General features: G+C 42.6%; 1 protein-coding gene across 2 annotated transcripts in view; it reads right to left on the bottom strand.

Moving 5' to 3' along the window:
* KDM4B (lysine demethylase 4B) overlaps positions 1 to 13,730 on the bottom strand; it is a 277,035-nt gene extending 263,305 nt beyond the window's left edge. The window contains exon 1 of one of the 2 annotated variants that reach the window (XM_036755284.1): positions 13,479 to 13,730. The gene's annotated coding sequence lies outside the window, so the exon portion shown is untranslated. The remainder of the gene's footprint in view (positions 1 to 13,478) is intronic. The other variant, XM_036755292.1, reaches the window with a different exon arrangement.
* Between the last annotated feature and the right edge of the window lie 2,466 nt (positions 13,731 to 16,196).

Below are 16,196 nucleotides of genomic sequence, written 5' to 3'. Positions count from 1 at the left end.
TACCTAACTATACCGAGACATCAACACTGAGAGCTAACTAAAGGGAAGTTGGAAGCTTGCCCAGCAGTGGAGAGGAGTGTTGGGAGATGAGTATAGGGTAGATGCGGTTGTGTTGGAGTGAAGCCCAACTTGTTGGGCTTATGTGTTATGAGAGGGAGGGTGGGAATACAACCCATCAATCCCATCCTCCTACAGGCTGATCACATATCACTTGAGGTCGAGGCCACAGACCACCAGAGTGCCAGGGCTTCAACTTTGAAGAGCAATGTTCTAGAGAAGCTAGGAATATAGAGATAAAGGTCTGTATTTGGGGCATAACAACAATAGAGGAGAAGGAAAAGTTGACTCAAGAGGTTAAATATGAATTTCAAGGACAATAAGGACTTTTAAAAATTATGTTGGAGAATCAATCAACAATCATTTATTAAGTTCTTACAATGTGTGAGGCACTTTGCTAAGCACTGGAGATACAAAGACAAAAATGAACTAGTTCTTGCTCTAAAGAAGCTTACATTCTAATGGAAGAAACACTAAGTACACTGGTTGGTTGATTGGTTGGTTGTTGTCCTTCCTTCTCGAGGGGAACCAAAATGACATCACTATGCTAGAGTCAAGTTTCACTGTGTCCGACTGTGGCTGATCATACCAATATGAGCTCAGAATGCTCTACAACAGATTGGGCACAAATAGTCCATGTGAACATTTGGAGTGGATCCTCTAAATATGCACATCCTGTGTTTCCTTTGGGCTGTTTCAATTCTGCTTTGTTCATAGAGCACAGCACCTCTGATGTGGGCACCATGCTGAGTGGTCCTGTGCCAGTATCTCCCATGTCACACAATCAATTCCAAAGTTCTTAAGACAGGTCTTGAGAGAGTCCTTCTATCACTTCTGACCACCATGCAAATGCTTACCCTGTGTGAGTTCTCCATAAAACAGTCTTTCTGGCAAGCATACACTTTGCATTGAAACAACACGGCCAGCCCATCAGACTGGCACTCTCTGAAGCAGTTTGAATGCTTGGCAGTTTAGTTTGAGAAAGGACCTCAGTGTCTGGTACCTTCTCCTGCCAGGTGATCTTCAGGATCTTCCTAAGACTGTTCAAATGTAAGTGATTCAGTTTCCTGGCATGGTTTCACAGACATACAACAAGGTCAGAACCACACCTCCGTAGACCTACTTCTTCTCTCCCATACTTTCCTTGGAGCCTCCCAAACACTGAGCTAGCTCTAGCAATGCATGTGTCAACCTCATTATCAATGTGTACATCAGGAAGGAGTGTACAATGTTGTACAAAGGAAGAAGACCTAACTATTCACCTCCCATAATTTTAGAATTCGTAGGATCTCCAGTATGTCTAATTCAATCCATACCTGAACAAGTATCATCTCTGCAACATACCTAACAAATAGTCATGCAGCATTTGCCTAAAAACCTCAAGTAAGGGGAAACCCACTCAATCTCTTTGGGAAATCCGTACCATTTCAGTACAATCCCAAACTTCATGAAGTTTTTGTCTACATCAAGCCTCAATCCACTTCCCTGAAAGTTCCAGCTTCAACCAAGGTTCAAATTCAATTTGATTCAATAAAACAAGTATTTATTAACCATCTACTATGTGCCAGGCACTAAGGATACAAAGATATGAAATAATCCCTGCCCTAATACAAGAGGAACACTAATAACTAGGGAAATGAGGAAAGGCTTCTGGTAGGATGTGATACCAAGAAATGCCTTGAAAGGAGTCAGGCATTTCAAGATGTGGAAGTTGAGGCAGGATAGTACTGTAGGCATGAGACTGAGCAAAGGTATGGAGGAAGGATACAAATTGTCAGATACAGAAAACATCTAGTTGGCCAATCCAACTAAAAAAAAACAGCAGGAGTTGGGGTGGAGATAATGTGGAAAAATCAACCTCAGAGTCAGACTGCAAACGGCATTAGTTTAAATTTTGCCCTAGGTTCAACAAAGTCAACTGAAGCTTCCTGAGCAGGGAAATGATACTGTCAGAACTGGTCTTAATACTCAGACAGTATTATAGATGTGGTCTGACCAAGGCAAACAATAGCATTATCATCTCCTAGTCTTAAACACTGTGCTTATTTTGATGAAATGAAGAGTAGGTTAACTTTCTTTTTGGCTGGTATATCACAATGATGAATACTCAATGATGAGTACTCAATTTGATTGGAATTGAATCAAATCACTCAATTTCCTTATAACTTTTTCAAATGAACTGCCATCTAGATTTGCCTCTCCCCTTTTGTATCTGTAAAGGTGATTTTCTTGAATCCAAATGAAAAGCTTTATATTTAGTCCCTATTAAATTTATTATTAAATTTGGCCAACTTCCTAGCCTACTGGGCTTTTTTGGAATCCCAATTCTGTCATCTACCATGTCACCTATTTCCTCCTAGCTTTGTATCATCTGTACATTTTTAAGCATACTATACGAGTCCAAGAGTAAATCAAATCTAAGACCTTTTAGATGAGGGGTTCTTAACCTAATGGTCCAAGTGGATAGATTTCAGAAGTCTGTGAACTTGGATGAGAAAAAAATTCCATTCTTATTTTTACCAACCTTTGGTTTCTTTTTGTAATCTTACGTATTTTATGCATTGAAAAACACTTGACACACTTACTAGCTGTGTGACCTTGGGCAAGTCACTTAACCCCAATTGCCCTGCCCTCCCCCCTCCAAAAAAACCCCACATTACTCTAAGAAGGGGTCCAAAGGATTCATTAGACTGCCAAAAGGTTCTATGATACAAAAAATGTTAAGAATCTCCTGCTTTAGATAATATTCATGCTCTCTTTCACAGCAGGAGAATGATCTTCAATGATGAACAAAAATGGTTAATAGAGAACTGAATCCCGTGGACAGAGTACCTAGTCAACAGGTACACTGAAATTAAAGGATCTGAAGATATGCTTAGGATCATAGATTTGTAGCTGAAAAGGACCTCAGAAGTCATCCAACGCCCTCATTTTACCCAATGCCTGGGACTGCTAAGGGTCTGTTGATGACCTTTTCAAAACTGTGGCTACTGAGAAATACTACAGGACTGGATATGGATGTTGTAATGATTTTTAAAGGGGAAATGAGGTAGAGTCTTCAAAACAGAGGACGGTGAATGTCTTGAATCCCTGACAAAATTTTACAAATTTATAGTTTGTGAGCACTTATACGGAAGCAGTAAAAACCAATAAGGGTTCATTAAGAGCAGAATGTGCCAGCCTAACTTCACCTCTGTTTTTAAAAGGGTTTCTAGACTATAGATCATGAGAATGGAACTGGCATAGCATAAATAAATCCAACTTTGAAGAGACCTTACAAATAATCTACTCTGAGGCAAAGAGAAGATAAAAGAACAGCAGACTAAATCCTGATGGAGAAATCCAAGAAAAATTTATAAGTCATTTTCCAGCCCAGGGCAGCATAGGGAGACAGACCCAGAGGTCTGGGGACAGAGTCTGGCTAGGAGCTCCTACAAAAAAAATGAAAAAGGACCATACACCAGGGTAAGAAGAGGTACCAGGTCCAAACTAGGGCACTGCAATCTTGGGCAGAGTACAGGAACAGGTATCAACTGGCAGCTTTGTCAATTACTCCCTAGTTCTGGGTCACAGATCCAGGGTGGACTGAGGAACAATTGTGGTCCCTAGACTGTGTACTGAACAAGGAGCAAGTCTGGAAGGAAGCAGAAGCTGTGTGACTATTGAGATCCTCATGCAGAGTCTCAATTTCAACTTCTAGTGCCATCTGAAGCCTGCAGCAGAATAACCAGGGCCAGAATCCTAAGCCAAAGAAGAGTCTAGAGTTGAGTGAGTGAACCAAAAGAACTTTCTACCAACTGATAGTGGCAAAGTCTACTGAAATTCCAAAGGTGGCAAACTCACAGGTCTGTTGTTCTGACCCAAACCCAGGTCAAGAACTTACAGAGGTAAGGGAGTTGGTGGGAGAGGGGGAGTAGGTGTTTAGTGATCAAGCCTGCCCTGGATCAGATCACTTTGGGAGCACTGAAAACTTGCAGGTCCCCAGCCTGAGCTGTCCCCAGAACCTGGAATAACACAAAAATCACTGCCCCAAGAAAGCAGCAGAAGGACTAATCCAGACATTCCCTCTAGAAAAGAACAGTCTGGTTCTAACAAAAACCTAGATCAGGAAATAGGCTAGAAGAATTAGTAAACAAAAAAAGAACACCACAGTAAAAAACTATTACATGAGAGAAGTGCCAAAGACGCAAACCCAGAAAAACAGAATGACTCTTAAAACACCAATAAGCAAAGCCTCAAAGAAAAATACAGACTGGAGCTAACTAGAATTCCTGGAAGAGACAAAAAAAAGTCTTGTTTCAAATTTAAAATGTTTTTACAAATGAAATGAGCACTAGAGGGGGGAAAATGGAAAACAAATGAGAACTATGGAAGAATCAGAAAAAGAACTAATAACTAAGCACAAAAGGTACAAAATCTTACCCAAGGAACACACTCCCTGAAAATTCAAATGGACCAAATAGAAGCAGATGATGACTTCATGAGACAACAAGAAATACCAAAATTAAGTCCAAAGCCTGAAAATTAGAATATTTAAGGTATCTCATTGCAAAAACAAGAGAACTAGAATACAGATTGAGAGAAAATTAAGACTCATTGGACTATCTGAAAGCCATGACCAAAAAAAGAGCCTAGATATATTTTAAGAAATCTTAAAACTTCTCAGACCCCTTAGAATCAGAGGGCAGAGTGGAAATAGAATCTACTGGTCACCTCCAGACACATCAAAATAAAAACTCCCAGGAGTATTCTAGCCAAAATTCAGAACTTTCAGGTCAAAGAAAAATTACTGCAAACAGCCAAAAAAAAATTCAAATATCAAAAAGCCACTGCTGGAATCACACATGGTTTAGCAGCCTCTACTATAAAGGTGCGGAGACCTTGAATATAACATACAATACTCAAGCAGGCAAAAGATATAGGTTTACAATCCAGAATAATTTACCCAGCAATACAATGGATAATCTTATTGCAGGGAGGGGAGGGGAAGCAATGTACTTTTATGAAGAGTTTTCAAGTGCTCCTGATAAAAAGACCAGAGTTACAAAGAAAATTTGAAGTGCCAACACAAGAGTCAAGAGAAACAACAAATAATCATTTGGAACTAAAACAAGGATAAACTGCTTACATTCTACTAAGGGAATACATGTGTTCCCTCTGAACCTTATCATCAGCGGTCACAGAGGAAATTCTAATTAGACACAAGGCCAGGGAGGAGTTTTGTTGTGTCAATGAGCTTTTTTTAAAAAAATGGAAAGGAAGAGGAATATATTATGGGAAAAAGGGAGAGGAAGGCTCTGGGAAATTATTTTACATAATTGGCATGTGCACGTAGAAGTCTATACAAAAGTAGGAGGAACTGGGGGGAACAGCTGATAACTTAGACTTTATTCTCATCTGAACTGGTCAAAGGAGGAAACAAAACACACAAAAGTGGCTCCAGAAATTCATTTCACTCAACAGGAAAATAGAAAGGAAAAGGAAGAGAGGGAAACTAAAAGGAAGGATAGGTTAATGGACAGATTAGTCATAAAGTAAAACAAGCTATAAGGATTTACAAAAATATATATTGCTCTTTTTGTGGTGGCAAGGAATTGGAAACTGAGGGAGTACCTACCAATTGGGGAACGACTGAACAAGTTATGGAATGTGTGATAGGATACTAGTATGCTTTAAGAGATAATGAAATTGGTTTCAGAAAAACCTAGGAAGACTTGTATCACTGACATTAAGCAGAACAGAAGAACAATTTATGTAAATACAATATAGCAAAGTAAAAAACCTTTGAAAGACTAAGGAATTCTGATCAGCATGATGACTACAATTCCAGTGAAACATGAATTCCAGATGAAACATGCTACCTACCTTCTGACAGAGAAGTAAAAGATTCCAAGGTTCAAAATGACCCCCTTTTACAAATGAACTGAAGTGCAACAAGGTCATAATAACAACATTAATATATCAATTTAAGATTTGCAAAACACTTTACATATGTTATCACATTTGAATCCCAACAACTCAGGTAGATACTACTCATAATTACTCTCATTTTACATAAGGGACAGGCTCGGCAAGGTTAAGTGATTTGCCCATGTCATAAAGCTAGGTGTCAAAAGGAGAATCTGAACCTACGTTTTCCTAAATACAACTTCTCCTTCTAACTACACTGCAATATCCAAAAGGCCACATAGGTACTAAGTAACATCTGACAAAATCATCTGTAGTATGACTTGTGAATACAATGGAAACGCATAGACTAGAAGACAGTGCAATTTAAGTGGATGAATGATTAAACCTAAAGAGTAGGGGTTAATATGTCTATGTCAACCTAGATATCTTTTGTGAAGCTGCCCAAGGATCTGTCCTTGGTCCTGTTTCTACTGTACATTTTTTAAATCAATGATATGGGTGAAGACATTTTAAAGCATTATTTTTCAAACTTGTTTAAAAACATGAGATTGGTTTCTTGATGACATGAAGCAAAAGTTGTCAATCAGTTAATATTTGATGAGCTGGTAATTTCAAAAAAGGCAAGTGTTTCTTAATGAAACTCTTTTAGTTTTGATGTTGGCAATCCTACATGATGCTGAAAGGATAGAGTATATTGAGTCATATCAATCGATACTACTACCACTAATAATATTAACACATTTATATAATATTTTTAAGGTTTACAAACACCTTTACTCACACTGTTTTATTTGATCCTCACAATTATTCTGAGTTATGTATAATTGGCCTCGTCCCCTGGGTGACAAAAATAAGGATCCAAAAAGATCGAAGTGGACTCAACAATGAACCAAATCCAATGAGGTAAAACTAAAGAGATGCACTTAATTTCCCATATTTATACTTAATCTGCAGAAGTTAAATCTACTGCATAAGTTCAAGTGCTTCTGAGAAAAGTCTACTTGGGTGTCCCACCTAAAGTCAACGTGTCCTAAACTAAGCTTATTTTTCCCCCTAAACCTGCTAAGAATCCTGACTTTACTTTCTTCTCTTAGTTACTCCCATTTATGTATAAATGTTTCATTCATTCAGGTCTGTGGCACTACCATTCTCCCTGTAATCTCAGGATTATCTGATTTCACTCAAAAGGTAAAGGAAAGAGAAATTACCAGGTTCTGTTCATTCTGTTTCCATAACATCCTTTACACACACTCTCTCCCCTCTGTTCCCACAACCACCACTCTAATTTAGGCCATCATTACCCCCATCCCTAATCTAGACCACTACAATTAACTCTTATGAACCTACACAACCTCTGAGATTCTCTCTCCAATAAACATTTCTTAAGTGCTTCTACTAAGTACCAGCCACAGTGCTAAATGGAGATACAAAGAAAGGTAAAAATAGTACCCGCCCTCAAGGAGGTCAAATTAACATGGAAGAGACAACATGCAAACAGTTATATACACAGAAGACATATCCACAAAGTATAAATGTAAAGTAATGGAACCAGGGTATGACCTGAAAAGGCTTCTTGCATTAAGCAGGATGTGAGCAGATCCTTCATAAGGCTAATGGGATAATCTTTCTTATGCACACCACCTAATCTGGTCATTCTATGCTCAAAAATCTTCAATGGCTCCCTAGTCACTTAATCTGGGAAAGAGGAGAGAGAGAAGTCTGTTTTCTCTAAGGTCCTTTTCAACTTGAAACCTATGAACCCATGGCCCCATTGGCTATAATAAAGTTCAAATTCCCTCATCTGATATGCAACTCAGTATTCTTACCACACTATCTTTTTTTCAGCCTTATCCCCAAGTATCACAGTCTCCATTCAAACTGGACAATGTTTTGCCCCTCAAATACACTGGAGACTCAAACTTCCTGTCTTTACTCAGGTTATTCCTTAGGCTTGAAATGTAGACTTTCCCCATCTTCACCTTTCATACTTCTAAGTCCAAATGAGACAACAGTTTCCTTCAAGAAGCTTTCTCTGATCTCCATAAATGATGGCATTCCCTGAGACCTTATCCAGGAGACTGTTTTGTAACTCTCTAAAACTTTATTCTGTATTACAGCTACCTGTATTGCTGCCTTTAAGTGCTTAATAAATGCTTATAGACTGACAGGCTATAAATTCTTGAGGGCTTTATATAAATTTTGGACCTTCCCCCAATGCCTTGCAAATTGCTTTATACATAGTAGTCATACTCAATAAAATATTTTAGATTTGTTCACCTGAAGTACAAGATGGCAATGCATGTCAAGAACACAATCCTCATGTAAAAAGCTCAGTGGGTTCTAGTAAAAAGTCAAAATATGTAAAATGTGTATGCCACTTAACCCCTTCTGGGCCTTAGTTTCTTCTTGGTATGTAGAATGAGGGGAATGTACTAGATGGCTTCTCAGGTCCCTTCCAGTTCTAAATCTGTAATCTTGTAATCCTAGCTTCCAGAACAGGAAAGTATTATTGTTTGCTGCCCTAATAAAACCATATCTGTCCAAAGGGCATCAACTACGATTGGGAAAGTACTAGAAATTTTTCCATAGGAAGAACTAGGAATGTTTAGCTTAGGGGTGAGGGGGGGGATGTCAAGGAAAGATATAACAGTTGTTATTAGGAGCAATAGGTAAAAGATGGAAATGGAGACTGGAAGACCACTTGTTAGAAATGAGGTAAAGAGAGGATTCCCATGAAGAATTAAACTAGGTGAGTTCTTAGATCCTTTCTAAGGATGGGATTCTGTGATTTTTCAAGACATTCCACAAGAACAAGGATAACATTCTAAGGAAGAAATAACTGGACTTGGTGACAAATTAGATCTAGGGCTTTTTAAACTTTTGGGAGGAAATCAAGGGCCCCTCTGGGAGTCTGGTGAAGCCTATGGACCCCTTCTCAATATTTTTAAATGCATAAAATAAAATACATAGAATTACAAAGGAAGCCAGTTATAGTGAAACAAAGATGCAATCTTTTTTTCCCCATCCAAGTTCACAGACCACTTGATCAAGAGACTTCCAGGCTAATAACCCCTGATCTAGGGGTTCCAGGACCCCAGGCTAATAACCCCTGATCTAGGGAATAAAGCAAAGAGAAGAGCCAAACAATACTTTTAACCCAAACAACCATTAAAAACTGTAAAGGGTGTATAGGTGGAGAAATGATGAGAAGAGACAAGCGGGAAGAAAGCTTTTTGAGATGATGTATTAGATGTGCAGTTTGGGGGGAGGGGGAAAGGGGCAGAATATTCCAGAGGAACTGAGCTGTTAGGCAAGTAGAAATATAACATACAACAATAATGTCAAACTCTTGAAAGAAATAGGGGCCATTAAACTACACAAGGATCTGTGCAGGTCAAATATTAACAATTTAAAAATGTAATTTTTATCTATGTTTTATTGTATTTTTATTTATTTGATCAAATATTTCCCAATTACATTTTAATCTGATTCTAAGTGTTGTGGGCTAGGTATATGACACTTCCGGTCTACAGTACACAGTTGGAAGTCATTCAATAGAAATGACAGTGGAAGCTAAGGGGCCATAGGTTTCCCCAAGGAAGAACACGAAGAGGTGTAAAGAATACAGAGCCTTAGAGACCTGTGTTTGAATGATGTGGGGAAAGAAGGAAGAAAATAAAAAGAATCTGACAGTGTGGTCAAAGAAGAAGAACCATGGAACATAAGTGTTAAAAAAAAGCCAAGGAAATAGAGGTCAGGGAGTAAGGGAGTCAAAAGCACTAAAATGGTGAAGAGAGTTAAAGACTAAGAAAAGGGTCCTAAGCTGCTACCTTTGCTACTGAACAGCACCTAAGATAACAAAGAACTAGGCTGTTTAACTAGCAAGTAATTCATGAAGGGATGTTTCTTTTGTCCATTATCCAGACCTTTCTGCTTATTCATCACCCACTCCATATAAAGTAGGCTGTGTCAGATCTATTTGGTTACCTGGAAGCAGCTGACTGAAAGGTGTGGGCAGGGAGGAGACAGAGAGGGATGCAAAATCAAGTTTGCAGATACTTAAGCACTGAATTACTGAATTATACAACTCTGACCAAGTTAAAAAATGGTGCTACTGATTTCAGCCACCCCTTAAAACAGTGAGTAGAAGATGAGAAACCAGCTATAGCTATGTATATGCTAACAGTGCATCTTTATGATTCTTAAGTACCATTTTTCTATTAGATGCTATTAGTAAAGATAAAAGCTAAGAGTCAGGGTCAACATGCAGGCATCGATAAGTCTGATGTAAAATAAAGAACGGGGAAGGAAGAGTAGGCTACAATAGTGACCTTAAGTGTTGAGCAGGACAGTTCCAAGCAGCCCTACTGCAACTAGACTGGGGCAGCTATTGCTGCCTTGACTTCAGCAACCCACCACAACTTCAATAGAGTGGTATCTTCCTGTACTTGGTGGTACAAGTCCAAAAGGCCAGGGCTTGCTCAAGGATGAGAAGCCAGAATATAAATGAAACAGACTGTACGTGCTCCATTGTGAAAAAAGTGGGCTTGACTTCTGATGGTTTGAACATAGTTAGGTTGCCCAAATTCCTATTTCCTAAAGATGGAACATTTATAACCCTTATACCAAAGAAGCAGGATCCTTTAAATCTATATAACTGGGTAACAGGTTAATACAGTTCTTAAACTTAGGTCCATAAAGTTGTTTTTTAAACTATTTTAATAACTGTATTTCAATGTAATTGGTTTCTTTTATAATATTACATATTTTATGCAGTAAAAAACATCCTACAAAGGACTCGGTTTCCCCAGACTGCCAAAGAGGCACAAAAAAGTGAACAATTCCTAAAGTCTTTACTTCCATTCCTCTTATTCAATTTTTTCCCTTTCAAACTGTAAGATTTCTTTACCTACCTTGGCAAATATTCAATTGTTTAAAGTAAGAATGTTCCTCTGGCTGATCTTATTTTTTTTAACTGTTGCTTTTACTAAATTTCTCCTTTCATTGTGACACATACACACATACATACATACATATACACATACACATATTTACACACACACACACACATACACACACATATATACACATATGTATATAGTATATTCTGAATATTCAGAACACAATACCTGACAGGTTCCACCAAGCTAAAAAGGCTTGTACAACCCTACATAAGTCTGAGAATCTGGTAAGTTCAAAGACAATATCACAAGAATCATCATAATTTAATAAATTTTTCAATCCCAGTAACTCACTAAGATATGATCCAAGGCACAGCAAAACTATGATTTTTCCTCATGAAACCAGAAAACACAACTTCCCAGTTTCTTTATCTGTAAAATGGGGATACCTGTAGCTGCCTCACAGGATTATTCTGAGACTGAAGTAAGGTAATATCCATAAAAGAGGTTTGCTAACCTTATGGGTGTCAGTTATTACTATTCCTGACCAATCAGAATCATAGATATGGATATTTCAGGGACCTTATAAATTTCATTTTTATAGATGTGGAAACAAACCCAAAGAAGTGAATGACTTTCCCAGGGTCTGGTGAAGAGTGTGCAACAAAACCCAGGGCCTTTTGACTCCAGATTGGATGCTTTTCCCACTATATCTTTCTGCCTCTTTAAATAACAATGAGCAGCACATCTACTCAATATGATCTTTTATGAAAAAATTTAAATCTTATATGGTAATTTTACCATTTGACTCAATGCACATTTAATGGAGTTTCAAAATATCCTTTCCAATCTTTCCAGTTTGTGTCCACTGCCTTACCCCGGCTATCAGGATGCCGTTGGTTAAGCCTAGTATTATCTAGCTCACTTCCAATTAACAAGAGAAAATGTGGAAGAAAAATTCATATGCCTTGTGTAATCTCATAGTAGGACTGTCTACGGATTCCCCGAAAAACAACTCAAATCAACGATCGCGAGTACAGAGGATTGTCTCAACTTCAGGGCTTCCTTATCTCATGCTGGATGGCTTAGGCGGCATGCTGTGATTCTCAAACCAAACTACCATTTTTTAAACAACCAGCCTAGTTCTCCTATTTAGGATCACTGAAATTTCCATCCTGCCAGAAGCTAACCTAGCTAACCTTTTCTATCTCATCCGGAGCAGTGTCGAGGGTCCCAGAGACCAACAGTGCGAAACTACTCTGTAAGATTACTAAGTATTTTAAGAATGTGTCAATTCCACAACCTTCTCCTAATCCTTCCACATTGGAAAAGTAGTAGGGCCAGATTGTGTGCATTAGGAATCAGCCCTTCCTACCCCCACTTACATGAATTCAACTTCTGTAACCCCAGTTTGGTCTTAAGACATAAGCGACACCCCCTTCCCGACCGCTGTTTTTGGGTCAGGTCCTACTTCTCCAAATGCTAAGGGGCTTTTCAAAAAATTCATTAACACCTCAAGTGCAAGGATGTGTTGGAACCACCCACAATTGTCACCGAAGGAGTCTTTTGTGCGGGGCTGCCACCCTCTACTCAAAACAAACGCTGCATTTCGACCCTTCCAAAACAAAAAACGACCCCGCGCAAAGGTACTATTCGGCCCACGAAGCCCCAACTCCCTTCTCCCCTCCCCCTCCCCCTTGGGCTTAGTGGAAAGAAAGAGAACGCACCGGCCACGCGCGACGCCCTCCCCCCTCCCCGGACACCGCGGCCCCCATTGTATCCCAGCTCCTCCTCCTCCCCCTCCAGCTCGGGCCGGACCCGCGCAGGCCGGGTGACAGCCGGCGGACGTCGCCGACCAGGCTCCTGAGCCTCCGAGCTGAGCGCGTTCCCCGCCTCCCCCGGCGGAGTGGGCGACCTGCCGGGAAAGCAGCTCGCCCGGAGCGGCTTCGGGGCTAGGGGTTTGCCGCGGAGCCTGGGGGTGGCGGGGGAGCCTGGGAAGCACTATTTCCTGGCTCCGAGAAGAGTGGGGTTGGGGATCGGGAGAAAGGAGGAGGGGGAGGAGAAGGGAGAAGGGGGAAGGGGGGAGGGGGGCCCCCCATCGGCCGGGGCAGTTAACGCATCTAACCGCCCCTCGCTGGCCCGGCCCGGGGCCTGAGCAGGGACACCGCCCCCGCCCCCACCCCCACGCCCCAGCCCCGGCCCCGGCGCGGGGACCCGAGCGGCCAGGCGGGGCGCTGGAGACAATGAGCGGGGGAGGGCGGCGGCGGAGGAGCCGCGATGGAGGAGGGGAGAGGAGCCAGGCCGGGCCCGGGACGCACTGGGGCGGCGGAGCTTACTCCCCGGACCCGGACCCGGACCCTGACCCGGCCCCGACAGGGCGCAGGCCCGCGGCCCCGCCGCGCTCTCTCCTTCCCCTCCAGGCCCGCCATCGTCCTCGCCCTTTCTGGACCGGCTCTGCTCGGCCCTGAACATCAGCCACCTCGCGTTGCCTCCCCGGGGGTGTGAGGGGGCGGCCGCGGCCCGGAGTGAACGGGGCGGGGGATGGTGTAGGGGGAAGACTCCTTCGGCTTGGGCCTGCCTCTGCCGAGGCGAAGGCAACCTCGGCCTCACCTGATGGCCGCCGCCCGGCGCGTCAGCTCAGTCAGTCCGTCGCAGGGTGGCTGGGCCAGCCGCCTCTGGCTCCCTAGCTCGGGCCGGGCCCCTTCGCTCGCTCGGCCAGCACTCGACCCCACCGCAGCAGAAGCTCTATCCGCGATGAGCCCGCACCGCCCCAGCCGCCATTGGCCCCAGCACCCACACCCGCCCGCCCATTGGCCACGGCTGACAGCTCCGCCCCTCCCCCTCCGCTCCGCCGATCAACAAGGCAAGGCCCTGCCCCTTGGCCAGCGAAGAGGTGGGCTAGGAGGGATTTCGGGCACGGATTGGTCGGGCCTCCAGGGAGGCCGCACCTCCTCATTGGACTAGCTCGCAGGACTCCCGGCCCTCCCACGTGCCTGCTGCCCGGCCACACTCCCATTGGACCCGACGAACACCATTCAGCCACTCTCGACCAACCCAATGGCTAAACAGCCTCGGATTGACAACGGTGCCTTACGGCCCGCCTACCGGCTGCACTAAATTGAACCACTATTGGCTGCAAGGCAAGCCGGAGATGCAAAGAATGGATGTGGCAGATGTCACTCAAGTCCCTCTCAGTAGAGCCCCCGCCCTGGCAATCAAGCTGGGAAATGAGTACGTGATGCCCAGCACAACAGCAGGCAGGGCTTGGAGAAATGGAAGCTTCTATGTATGTTGGAGACCTCTTCAATTAGCATGCAGAGGCCTTAGCACCTGAGAAGGAAAGGCGTTAATGAAAGAGGGAAAGAAAGACCTCCTGGATACATGGAGAATACGGGGTGGCCGAGCGCTCCCCCGGGAGGGGTGGGACTTAAGGCCCAGGTCATAATGGGGAAACTGAGGCCCAACTAAGGCCCAGTGGTTATGACTTTCCCCAAGGTCTTACATGTATTAAATGGCAGAAAATAGCTCAGAATCCAAGTCCTCTGACTCTCAAGTCTACTGTTCTTACTACTCACCACTCTGCCTCGGTTTCTCTTTTCAATTATCCAAATGTGGTTTCTGAACTCTAATTGATTCCCTATCTCCCACTGAAATTAATTATTTCCAAATCTCTTCCCTCCTCAACCCCCTTTGCTGCTGAGGATCTTGCCTCTTTCCTGAGAAAAATGAGAACTTTGCTTGTGAACTCCCTTTTCTCCCACTCTCATCTCCACACACCTGGACCTTACCTCCTACTGGCCCCCAATCTTGACATTCTCCTTGCCAAGGCCAGCTCCTCTTCACGTGCACTTAGCCTCACAGCCTACTACCCTCTCCAAAAAGCTTGCGCCCCTCCGATAAATCTCCCCACAGATACCTCCAGACTTCCCTAGCTACTGTACCCAAGTCTCTCCCATTCGTAAAAATTAAGAAAACCTTCCCCGTGTCCACTATGCTCTCTAGTTCTAGTCCTAGATCTCCTCACCCCCTGCTTCCCTTTAAGCCTAATTCTTAGAAAAAGTTAATACATTTGTTTGTTGCCTTCACTTTCTCTTCTGTCCTTAATCTTCGAAGCAGCTAGGTGGCACAGTGGCTTGGAGTCTGAAAGACCTGAGTTCAAATCCAACCTCAGACATTAGCCAGAGCAAGTCACTGCCACTGAAGCTGTCTGCCTCATTTCCCCAATTGTAAACATAGCACCTACCTCCCAAGCTCATCAATTAACTAAAATTGCACCCTCCAAGTCACCAACTATCTCTTATCTTGTATGATCTGCATTAGACATGGGGAAGCACCCCTCTCCTCTCTAGCTCCTCTCTCCTGAGTTTTACATGATACTGTTCTTGATAGCTTTCCCACCTGTCTGCCCATTTCTTCTCCTTTATTAGCTCATCATCCTTATCACATCTCCCTAACTTCAAATGTTCCCTGAAGATCTCTCCTAGGCACCCATTCACTTGCTCTTTCCCTGTCCTGGATTTAACTATCTTTTATGCATATGATTCCTAGATCTGTCTGCCCTCATTTTCTCCCCTAATACTCATCACCAACTGGATCACCAGTTTCAAACTGGATATGTCAAAGTCAACAAGTCTAACACTGAAGTCATTTTTCTTCATTTTCTCATTTCTGTGGAAAGAACCATGCTTCCCAGCCTTCCTGTTTCATAACCTCAGCACTGTCCTTAAACCTTCACTCTTATTCTCCCCATATAACCAATCAGTTGCCAAGCCGGCCATTTCTACCATTATAGCATTTCTTGAACTGAACCATTCTCTCAAACAGCTACTCCTTAGTTTAGGCCCTCATCACTCCTTGCAGAAACTATGGCAATGCCTTAATTGGCCTCTCAACCTCCAGTCTCTCCAATCCATCCCACACAAAGAGGCCAATGTGATTTGGCCTTTCCCCACTCAACCAACTCAAGACTTCCTATTGTCTCTCAGCAGGCCAAAAGGATTTTCAAGTCTTGATCTGATTTAATCGCTCACCTACACTACCAATCTCAGCTCTCTATTGTCTCTCAACTCTTTTAAAAGCCCTTTACAACCTTGCTCCAAACAAGTTTTCCAGGTCAATTGTACAGTTATTACTCCCCTTCCCACCCTTGGCCATCCAGCTGCTTTGTTTTTACCAGGCTCCATCTCCTGTCTCTATGCCCATCATTACATTTTCCTCACTTCCCTTCAAGACAGCTTTAAGAACCACCTTCTACATGAGGTCTCTCCTAACATTCAACTTGGAGTGTCCTCCTTCCGAACCTTTTAATCACTTCCTTATTTTCATATT

The sequence above is a fragment of the Trichosurus vulpecula genome, chromosome 1, assembly GCF_011100635.1.
Source record: "Trichosurus vulpecula isolate mTriVul1 chromosome 1, mTriVul1.pri, whole genome shotgun sequence".
NCBI classification, from domain to species: Eukaryota; Metazoa; Chordata; class Mammalia; order Diprotodontia; family Phalangeridae; genus Trichosurus; species Trichosurus vulpecula.
The sequence above is the reverse complement of the archived record's forward strand: the minus strand, read 5'-3'. Positions and strand labels throughout refer to the sequence as shown.